Here is a 12,508-nt window from a genome sequence, read left to right as displayed (position 1 = left end):
CAAGCCAGAGGGTCAATACCTGAAGGAAGAGATCAAGCAGAGTCAGGAACTAGCCAGGTCACAACAGGGAAATCCAAAAGATGTATACAGGAACTCAGGAACACAGGAAAGCTGACGTTAATCCAGCAATCTGGAGGATCCCACAGCAGTCTTTCATAGGCCAGCAAGTGGCTGCATCTGTCACGAATTGCTTGCGCTGTTGTGTATGCACGTGCACCAATCATGCCTTCGATCCACTGCGTAAGCCTGCTCACTGCTCCCACGCCAGGGCATACAGGGATGCACCGGATGCACACATTTGTACTACTGGCAACATTGCCAGTTCTCCTACCTCCATTTCCCTGACACTCTCCCTATGGTATCTGCAAAAAGGATGCATGCTAATAGCTATTTCCTCTATAGAGTACAACACTGAATATTTGTAGCTACACACCGTTTGTCTGCAGGTTAGCTGACTATCAGCATTAGCTATCTGCGAACAACCTCTGTGCTGTCACTCAGCATCTGCCCTTTGTATTAATCCCGGATGAGCCCCCACATTGTTATTTACTTGCTTCGCTTCTTATGCTTACACTACTGGGCCTTTGTAGCTGCACTCACTTTTTCTGCAGGTTAATTAAGTAGCAGCATTAGCTACCTGCGAACATCCTCTGTGCCGTCACTCAGTATCTACTCTTTATATCCCCCCCGGATGAGCCTTCACATTGTTATTTATTTGCCCCTGTTCTTATGCTTACAGTACTGAGCCTTTGTAACTGCACACACTTTGTCTGTGGGTCACTTGAGTAACAGCATTAGCTATCTGTGAACTTCCTCTGCACTGTCACTCGGGATCTACTTTTTATATCCATCCCGGATAAGCCCCCACATTATTATTTATTTGCCCCTGTTCTTATGCTTACAGTACTGAGCCTTAGTAACTGCACACACTTTGTCTTTAGGTCACTTGAGTAACAGCATTAGCTATCTGCAAACTTCCTCTGCGCTGCCAGTGAAAAGCTACCCTTTATATTAATCCGGGATGAGCCCCCACAATGTTATTCATTTGCCCTGGTTCTTATGATAACAATACTGAGCCTTTATAACTGCACGCACTTTGTCTGAACGTCCCTTGAGTATCAGCATTAGCTATTTGCAAACATCCTCTGTGCTGTCACTCGGCATCTGCCCTTTAAATTAATCCCGGACGAGCCTCCACATCTTCAGTGACGGGATTGTATGTGTAGCTGGGACACTGCAGAGCTTGTGGTGGTGTTGTGACCAAAATTTTGGAAATGTTTTTTTTTTTTTTTACTGTGTGGAGCCCCTTGTGCAGGAGTGGCTCAGGAAAAACTATTGTAATATCATGGTGCACAAAAAAATCTACATCAAACTTTTTTGACCCAAATGTGTATATGTTTTTCTGGAAAGAGTTCTAGGGTTTGGTTCCCTCTATCTGCATGACCCCCTCTTGCGCTCCCAAAAACATTCCATTAGGTTAACCCCATTCATGGCCTGAGATCTTTTGTGCCTTTGTTGATAAAGTGAATCCAGCCAGAAGGCTTTGAGTGATGAATGCTTTTGCAGTAATGTTTTGGTAACTGATTACTGGTAAATGACAGTGATCGCCAACTGTGTTCAGCCCTCACACTTTTCAAGGTAACAGCAATTTTACAACCCCCATGAATGTGCATATTTGCATACATACATGTGGGCACTTTAGCACATATTGTAGTCTCTCATTCAGGCATGCAGATGTGAGCGCTCCTGAGGTCACAAATGAATAAATGGCTATACATGCAGCAACCTGCTATACAACAGTGGACATGGATCTATGCCCTGCTGTGGGGATGCTTTGAAAATAACGGCAAAAATCTGCACCCTTTGGTATTTAACCATTTTTGAGTACCAGCCTATATATACTGTATATATGTCTTCATTACCCCAAAATGTTTCAGTTTTCAGTGCTGTGATAGTTTGACTGACAATTATTTGGTCATGCAACTTTAGTACCCAAATTAATTTAGAATTAGAAACAGATGGAGTTTTTTTTTGTTTTTACTGGGATTTAATAAACACTGTTTTTTTTTTCTGTTTTACTATATAAAGGAAAAAAAAAAAAATTGGGAATGCTTACCAATCCACAATCCAAAAGATTCCACAATCATCGATGGTTAGTGTCATGCTAAGCCCCTCCCCTCTCACACACCTTTAAAAAATCCCACAAATATTGGTTATCAGTGATACTTTAAAACTCCTTCACCTTTAAACCAACAATCTCGTCACCATTGGCAGTTAATGGCACTTTAACCCCACCTCTAAAAACATTATTCCCAAAACCTTTTGCGGCCAGTGGCACTTTTAAACCTCCTCACTTAAAAATAAAAAGTTTATCCCACAATCATTGGCGATGAGTGGCACTTTAAAGCCCCTCCCCCCACCACACACCTTTAAAAAAGTGTCCCACAATCAATAGGGGTCAATGGCACTTTAACTAGTTGACTGCCAGAAGGTTTTACACAAATAGAGACCGAAATTAAAAAAAAAAAAAAAAACAATATTTTTTACTTTCTGTTATAAAACACATCCAATAAAAAAAATGTAAAACATTTAATTTCTTCATTCGTATATTTCATGACAGAGGTTTACAACCGCTTTTGCTCTGTTTACAAACATTCAGCAGCCTTACGCCCCTTCCCCCATTGTGAATAAGCTGAATGTTTATAAACACTGGCAGTGTTTACACTTGCGATGGCTGTAATTGGTTCAAAGTGATCACAAAGTACAGAGCCGCTTTGATTGGCTCTGTACATCATGCAGTGATCTGAGCTGTCCAAGGACAGCTCAATCATACCCACTAATGAATGCCCTGACTGCTCATGTGTGCTTTCTGCATCGCTCCAGAAAATAGCATCCCCACTGGTTTTATGGTGGGTAAACATTTTTTTTTCTAGTTTTTGATAGAGTGGAGAAAGCTTGCAACCCTGCCCTCCAAAAACTCAGGACCCCCAACTGATCTTACTGATTTAATAGGTCCCGTGTGTGGTGAAAGTTTATCCCTTCCCATACAATGCTGTATCTGCCCAAAACATCCATTCATTTCCCGTGCCATGGCATGATGAATCTTTTTTGTATTTTTTATTTCCTTCGATCAAATGATGATTGCTTCCAAGCAATCACACAAAATTAGCCAACCGCAACATTTTAATCACATGGTGTGTATACACAAAGTAGCCATGAAATTTTATGCTGCGTTGGTAAGATTTGTGTTTTTTATTTTTCTTATAAATGATGACTGATCACTCTCATATGTCTGGATGGTTACCTCGAGCCTTCAAGGAAAACTCTTTTACTGTAGCTCCTCATCCCGCCCCGGTACCCCGCTGTGCTGGAAGAGCGCACTCCCGCCATCCGCTGTTTGTTGAGCATCAGATGTGAGAATTGGCTACAATGGTTTTGCTCCAGGTGCAAATCTGAATTCTTTTTTTTTTTTTTCCTTCTTTCTGCAGAGTTTGGCAGCTGTGGTGCTGTTTAATCGTCCTCCCCGTTGGGTACTTACGTGGATAGCTGTGCGCGGTTCATGAACGGATACCGGTGGTGACGCTTATTGACACAAGGTATGTAGCCACTGACTGCTGCGGGGGGGGGGGGGGAGGAATTATTGTGTGTTCGGATTTCCTGTGGTCGTTTATTTTTATGCATTTTTGTTGATGGAAACCTTTAGTGTGAAAGTACAGAGGCTGCTATTGAATGCTAGTTCTGCGTATGTCGTCCTGGCGATGTAAAAGATACAAATTATTATGGTTCTCTGTTCTGTGTTACATCATTGTTATAATTATTAATAATATTATTATTATTTAAGTATTACTTCGTTTTTTTTTTTTTTTTTTTTACTAATATTATTTCATTATTATTTATATTATTATTTTATTATAATATTATTGTTATTATTATTATTATTATTACAATTTTATTATCATTATTATTAGTATTAGTATTATAGTAAACTATAGGCAAAACTTTTTTTTTTTTGGATAGAGTAAGGGAGGATCATAACCCCTATCAGATTTTTTTTCACAAATTTGCCGATTCTTTGGGGCCCCCCAGGTCACCAGAACTAGTATCCCTATTGGAAGATGTCCCCTCTATTACTTTTCTGGGGACAACCCAAAATTTGTGATTTTCTTTTACCTTCACTTGCAAAGATAATGAGAAACAGGACAAATAGAGAGAGAGAATCTCCTTACCAGGGGCACAGATAGCAAAAAAAAAAACCAACAAGAATTTTAATCCCTCCCTACCCTATCAAAAACAAAAAACAAACGAAAAAAGTTTTGCTTTTAGTTACACTTTAATAATATTTTTATTTAAGTATTTTTATATATGTTATTATATGTAACTGTTAGTGCCAGTTCACACTTGTGCGATTGCTATGCGAATTTGCAGTGCGAGTTTACCTTGTGTTTTTCAATAGTACCAGCACGACTGTAATGAAAATTTGATTGCGTTGATTATGTTAATTAAGCTCAGGAGGGGTGGAGCTGAGGGGAAAATCAAACAAAAAATAAGAATTCGCACATATCTGAACTGATAATGCGAGTCCAGACCGATTTACATTGATGTCTATGGAGACTAAATTCGCAACGCAGCGCCGTAAACTCGCACAAGACCCTTTTCATCATCGCATTATATTCGCTTCTGAATCGCAACGCATAGATGTGAACGACCGTCGCGAATACAATGTATTTTGGGAATACATGCGAATCTAGACTTTTCATAACGCATCCCATTCGCAGTAAAATCGCACAAGTGTAAACCGGCACTTAGGCCTCATGTACACTGCTACTTGTAAACGGCCGTTTAGGAGCAGTCGGGCGTTTTTTTTTCAGAAGCCCCTGAACCAACCTCTATGTTATCTTATCTGTCCATGTACACAGGGTCGTTTACAGTCATTTAGAGGCAGTTGAGTTCTGTGTCGTTTTTTGGAAAGCAATTATTTGCGTCCAGGATGTTCAGAACGTGCGTTTACCGACGTTTCAAACGCAAAACGTGACCAAACGCGGTCACCCGCGTTTAGCGCTTGCGTTTTTACTGTTTAAAGGGGCGTGATTTTTTGACCTCTAAAAATGGTTTTGAGCACAAACGCTGCTAAACGCAGCTGCAAACGCGACACAAAAGACGTTTTAAACGTCCTGTAAAATTCCAGCATTAAAAGGACTTTTGAAAATGTCCCGTGTACATGTAGCCTAATGCGTATTATTATGTAAAATATTATTATTTTAATTGTTATTATTATTAGTAGTAGTAGTAGCAGTAATAGTATTTAATATTTTTTTATTAATATTACGATTATTATTACTATTGTTATTATTATTATTACATCATTACTGTGTTCTTTGTTATATCTAAATATACTGTGTGTGCATGTGTGTGTATATACAGTATATATATATATATATATATAGATAGATAGATAGATAGATAGATAGATAGATAGATAGATACACATACATTTATATCATATATATATTTATACATACATCAAATATTTATATTTATATTTTTGTGTATATATATATATATATATATATATATATATATATATATATATATATATAGATAGATAGATAGATAGATAGATAGATAGATAGATAGATAGATAGATAGATAGATAGATAGATATATATATATATGTGTGTATATATATATATGTGTGTATATATATATATGTGTGTATATATATATATGTGTATATATATATATATGTGTATATATATATATATATATGTGTGTGTGTGTGTGTATATATATATATATTTATATATTGTTTAATGTGTTTTACAGTTTTAAAGTCAATCTGTGATTACCATTTTATAAATAGTAATTTATAAAAATTAATTTCAGCATTTTGTTCTTGGTGTGAATACGATTTCCTGAATCCTGCACGTGCTCAAATTGTAACAATTTATTTATCGCGCTCGAAAAAGTAATAATTCTTACTTAAATCTCGACCTACAGTGTATCTTTGTATTTGACAGAAAGTTTTTTTTTTTTTATATTTATATATCTATATATATAATTTTTTTAAATATATATATATATATATATATATATATACATATATATGAGAGAGAGATAAACTTAAGCTTTACTGCCGGTTCACACATATGCCATGCGGGAACCCTGCGAATCCACTGCGGGTTCCCGCATCGCACTTGACACGCAGGGAGTTCGCATGCGAATCGCTGGTAACATCAGTTACCGACACCCCCAGATCAGTTCACATATCGCAGTGCGAACTGTCAGTTAGGACATGAATGTGAACACCCATGCGATCCGATTCTGGTGCGGACCAAAAAAAAAAAGGGTTCTGTGCGACGTTGGTCTGATTGCGATGCAGATTCAGCCGTACAATCTGTATACAATCTGTATGGCTGAATTTGCATCGCACAGACATTGCATGTGATTTGCAGAGCAGTGCGCTGAGAATCACATGCCATGTCTGACATTGCATTTGTGTGAACCGGGACTTAAAGGGAAATCTAAACTGTTGCCACCAGAGAGGTTTTTTCTCTTTTCAGAGATGTCCCCTCATTAATCCTTAAAGTTTAATAAACTTATGAATATTTAATTTTTAATAAACCTTTCCTTTTTTTTTTTATTACCTCTGTTATTTTAGACCCAGTGATGTCATCATTGGATCTTTGTGCTTCTCTATGAAATGCATGGCTGGTGGGGGGGGCATCATAAAATCATCCCAGCCCCCTGCCTCAGTACTCCTCCCAGAAGCCCTCAGTCCTGATACAAGGAGTGGGCTGACTCATAGTGTGGATAGGTGGGTGCTCCTAGGCGGGTGGGGAATTTACATAGGTAACGCCCACATGTTAGGCTGAACTTCCATGATTGAAAGCAATAAATTAAAGGGGTGGGCCAAGGGCAGTCAGGTTGAAGAGGAACGGGCTAGATGATGCTGGGTGTCCTCCAACCAGGAAATGAGGCGGGGCTCCACCTGACTTGCTGCAGCTTCTAATGCATATTGTGAGAAGCTCACAGTGTGCGGTGAAATCAGAGCAAACCATGTCAGTACAGGGGAGGAGCCGCTACACATGTGCAGGACAGAAAGGAAGGCTGGAGGTCAGATATAAATGATATCTAAACCCAGGAATGGAAATTTAATAACTTTCAAGTTTTTAGTGGAGTGGAATTGTCTCTTCCTCTCACATTGCTAATTATATATAATTCTGTGTTATTAGTAGGAGATCCACCAAGGTCCAATCCTCCGTCCTCCATGGCTGGCAGTGCTGCTAGAATAGGACGGGGCAGAGGGATTATTGGTATAAGTAGGATTCCTCCATTATTTGTCAATGGACCCGGATTCTGTCCATTGGGAAGAGTTCATTGGATGTAGAGATGTGAGAGGAGCGCTCCGAGGTGTGGAAAGCCCGGTAGTAGAGCGCGCGGCCGGGGAAAGTTTACTGCATTCTCTCAGTCTCACACCCGCTCCATAAAAATACTTTGTATGCGTTGCACTAATTCTCACTTCCAGTGTAAAAGTGTTTATGAGCTTTACTCCGCTCCTTAGTTTCACACTGGATCAGAGGCCGGCCGATTCCCCAAACCCGCAGCCATGGGTGGTCTTCAAAGGACCGCCAGACCACTGCTTGTCCAATCAAAAGAGATTGTTAACCTTTTCACTGCCAGCCTTTACCTGCAGCAATTCTAAAAATCAATATCTCTAATTGTTCTATTATTATTAATAGTAGTAGTAGTAGCATCATTATTATTACTGTTAATATTATTATTGTTGTCATTATTATTATTGCTACAATAATATTATTAATAGTAGTAGGAGCATTACTATTATTACTGTTAGTAGTATTATTATTATAATTAGTATTAGTGTCATTATCTTATAATCGTATATTATTAATAATTTTAGTAGTAGTAGTATCATTATTATTACTGTTAGTAGTAGCAAGGAGCATCATTATTATTACTGTTAGTATTATTATTTATTATTATTATTATTTTTATTATTATTATTATTAGTAGTATTATTATTACAATTATTATTAATAGTAGTAGGAGCATTATTATTATTACTGTTAGTATTATTATCAATATTTTTATTATTATTATTATTGGTAGCAGCAGTAGTAGTATCATTATCTTATAATCATATATTATTAATAATTATAGTAGTAGCAGTATCATTATTATTACTGTTAGTAGTATTAGTAGTAGCAAGGAGCATTATTATTATTACTGTTAGTATTATTATTATTATTAATAGAAGTAGTAGTAGTAGTAGCAGTAGTAGTAGTATCATTATTTTATAATCTTATTATTGATAATATTAGTAGTAGTATCATTATTATTACTGTTAGTAGTATTAGTAGTAGTAATAGTAGTATTACTAGTAGTAGTAGTATTGTTATAAATAATATTACTGTTCGCATTAGTAATACTATTTTTTATTATTAGTAGTATCATTAGCTTATAATCCTATATTATTATTACTTTTATTATTATTATTATTATTATTATTATTATTATTAGAAGTAGTAGTAGTAGTATCATTATCTTTATTATTAGTGTTAGTATTGTTATTATTATTAGTAGTTTTAGTATCAATATTATTATTACTGTTAGTATTGTTATTATATTAGTAGTAGTATTATTCTATATCATTATTTTTTATACTTTTATTATACTGTATAGCTCTGACATATAATGCAGTGCTGTACAGAAAACACTGAGCCAGTCACATCAGTATCTGTACCAGAGGAGCTTACACTCTAATGTCCCGTCCCGTCCTGTCCCATCCCCACAGTCACATACCATTATTATACTCTACTCTTATATAGCTCTGACATCTACCGAAGTGCTGTACAGAGAACCCTGAGCCAGTCACATCAGTCTCTGTACCAGAGGAGCTTACACTTTAATGTCCCTCCACAGTCACATCAGTCTCTATACCAGAGGAGCTTACACTCTAATGTCCCCCCACAGTCACACACTATTATTATACATTTATATAGCTCTGACATATACCGCAGTGCTGTACAGAGAACCCTGAGCCAGTCACATCAGTCTCTGTACCAGAGGAGCTTACACTCTAATGTCCCCCCACAGTCACATCAGTCTCTATACCAGAGGAGCTTACACTCTAATGTCCCCCCACAGTCACATCAGTCTCTGTCCCAGAGGAGCTTACACTCTAATGTCCCTCCACAGTCACATCAGTCTCTATACCAGAGGAGCTTACACTCTAATGTCCCCCCACAGTCACACACTATTATTATTATACATTTATATAGCTCTGACATATACCGCCGTGGTGTACAGAGATCACTGAGCCAGTCACATCAGTCTCTGTACCAGAGGAGCTTACATTCTAATTTCCCCCCACAGTCACATCAGTCTCTGTACCAGAGGAGCTTACACTCTAATGTCCCCCCACATCCACATCAGTCTCTGTCCCAGAGGAGCTTACACTCTAATGTCCCCCCACAGTCACACACTATTATTATACATTTATATAGCTCTGACATATACCGCCGTGCTGTACAGAGATCACTGAGCCAGTCACATCAGTCTCTGTACCAGAGGAGCTTACACTCTAATGTCCCCCCACAGTCACATCAGTCTCTGTACCAGAGGAGCTTACACTCTAATGCCCCCTCACTGTCACATCACACATAACACCAGAGCCCCAGTACATCTGCACAGTATCTGCCTGTCCATGTGATCAGTACATGTGGGATGGCCGGGCTCTTAGTAACTGGCACAGACACCGGGAAGGTCCTTGGAGATGAACGCACTGACCTCCAGCTGGTGATCACTGTCAGTGAATGGCCATCACCTGACAAGCCCTGTAACTGGTTTATAGTAAAACAAAACGTACCCTCCTCCTAATAAGATCCATGAGAAAAGATGGGGCCAAACCACTTGGTACCATTCTAGGAATTAAAACAATGAAAGGCTTAGTTTGCCCAGAATCTATATTCTAGTTGTCGGCGGAGCCTGGAGTGCAGGGTAAGACCCTGATACCTTACTGTACATGCCTTGGATAAACCAACTACAAAATCGTCCTACTATATGTCCCAGCATTGATTTTACTGCCAACATTTGGGTATTCCAGATCTTCCTGTTACCTTGTCCAATATAGAAAACTAATACAAATCCAACAGGGATGGTGGGGACCCCTCACAATGGGCGCAGCGGGTGTGCAGACCAGGGAACTCAGCACAGGGATGGAGAGAACCCCTCATAATGGGCACAGCAGGTGTGCAGACCAGGGAACTCAGCACAGGCATGGAGAGAACCCCTCATAATGGGCACAGCAGGTGTGCAGACCGGGTAACTCAGCACAGGGATGGTGGGAACCCCTCATAATGGGCACAGCAGGTGTGCAGACCCGGGAACTCAGCACAGGGATGGAGAGAACCCCTCATAATGGGCACAGCAGGGGTACAGACCCGGGAACTCAGCACAGGGATGGAGAGAACCCCTCATAATGGGCACAGCAGGTGTGCAGACCGGGTAACCCAGCACAGGGATGGTGGGAACCCCTCATAATGGGCACAGCAGGGGTACAGACCCGGGAACTCAGCACAGGGATGGAGAGAACCCCTCATAATGGGCACAGCAGGTGTGCAGACCGGGTAACCCAGCACAGGGATGGTGGGAACCCCTCATAATGGGCACAGCAGGTGTACAGACCTGGGAGCTCAGCACAGGGATGGTGGGAACCCCTCATAATGGGCACAGGAGGGGTACAGACCCGGGAACTCAGCACAGGGATGGAGAGAACCCCTCATAATGGGCACAGCAGGTGTGCAGACCGGGTAACCCAGCACAGGGATGGTGGCAACCCTTCATAATGGGCACAGCAGGTGTACAGACCTGGGGACTCAGGGAAATCCTAAAATAATCTCTTTGCTGGGTCACTGTGTGTTCTGAATCTAGCCCTTACAAAGAATGAGGTTGATTCTCTGGTGAGCTCCTCCTGTTACTTTCTTTTATTAGAGAGCAGTCAGCGTTCCCTCGTTCATTGCGTATTATTCGCACACAACCTCCCATCATTTCTTTTTCCCAGTCACATTGATGGGATCCAGAGTTTTCATTTACATATCTCCATTAGCCCAAGGGCTTGCACTCCACATCAGGAAGGGATTAAATGCCGACCGTGACAACTGGATGCGGAATATGGTGAGCGTTTGCATCTCATTAGCACGTAGAGTGCTGAGCATGTTTCTCGTATTGGGCGCATAAAGAATTTGACCCAGAGCGGTGTGACTAAGCGTTACCTCTCCCTCTGCGCTCTGATCTTCACCTGACCCCTCCCCCCCCTCCTCCCCACTCATCCCCCCCCCCCTCCTCCCCACTCATCCTCCGGCTTCTTTAGGCCCCTGCACAGTAAATTAGGGCGCCATATGAGATATGTTATCATGGCGGGTTCTCCTTATGTCTGTAGGGGCCATGGCACTCCTCCATCCATCTGTAAGCGCAATGGCCATTTTTTAGCTCAGTGAATGTGTCTTAAAGTGACCCTATCAACAGATATATACACTATATTGTCAAAAGTATTGGGACACCTGCCTTTACACACACATGAACTTTAATGGCATCCTAGTCTTAGTCCATAGGGTTCAATATTGAGTTGGCCCACCCTTTGCAGCTATAACAGCTTCAACTCTTCTGGGAAGGCCGTCCACAAGGTTTAGGAGTGTGTCTATGGGAATGTTTGACCATTCTTCCAGAAGCGCATTTGTGAGGTCAGGCACTGATGTTGGACTAGAAGGCCTGGCTCGCAGTCTCCACTTTAATTCACCCAAAGGTGTTCTATCAGGGTGAGGTCAGGACTCTGTGCATGCCAGTCAACTTCCTCCAACCCAAACTCACTCATCCATGTCTTTATGGACCATGCTTTGTACACTGGTCCAAATGCACACAGTCCTGACCTCAACCTGATAGAACACCTTTGGGATAAATTAGAGCAGAGACTGTGAGCCGGGCCTTCTTTCCAACATCAGTGCCTGACCTCACAAATGTGCTTCTGGAAGAATGGTCAAATATTCCCATAGACACACTCCTAAACCTTGTGGACAGCCTTCCCAGAAGAGTTGAAGCTGTTATAGCTGCAAAGGGTGGGCCAACCCAATATTGAACCCTACGGACTAAGACTGGGGTGCCATTAAAGTTTATGTGTGTGTAAAGGCAGAGATACCCAGTAAGGCTGGCCATACATGTTCAACTTTTTTGTACAATTTTCTGGTAGATCTACCACAAACCACATAATGTGAGGTCAAAGCTAAACAACACATTCACTTGTATCTAATTAGGCAGGCCTTCGTACTACGTACTTGAAGGTAAATTTCAAGAAAATTGGACAGAAAATTGTAAGAAAATTGGAACATGTATGGCCAGCCTTAGTGCCGTTTATCGGCTTTTCCTCTCTCACACTGACAGAGTGTGAAAAGAGGAGAGCCGATCAGCAGGATCTTCTCACAGTGGAGACCTGTAA

At 40.4% G+C, this 12,508-nt stretch overlaps 1 protein-coding gene across 2 annotated transcripts in view; it reads left to right on the top strand.

Annotated features, from left to right (window-relative positions):
• Nucleotides 1-12,508, top strand: part of CNTFR (ciliary neurotrophic factor receptor) — a gene marked incomplete at its 3' end in the record, with an annotated part of 840,563 nt that overhangs the window by 371,540 nt on the left and 456,515 nt on the right. For both annotated transcript variants that reach the window (XM_082243029.1, XM_082243027.1), the window contains exon 3: nucleotides 3,489-3,596. The remainder of the gene's footprint in view (nucleotides 1-3,488; nucleotides 3,597-12,508) is intronic.

The sequence above is a fragment of the Pelophylax lessonae genome (assembly GCF_965119305.1).
Source record: "Pelophylax lessonae genome assembly, chromosome: 1".
Lineage (NCBI taxonomy): Eukaryota > Metazoa > Chordata > Amphibia > Anura > Ranidae > Pelophylax > Pelophylax lessonae.
This window is presented reverse-complemented; position numbering and strand designations above follow the sequence as displayed.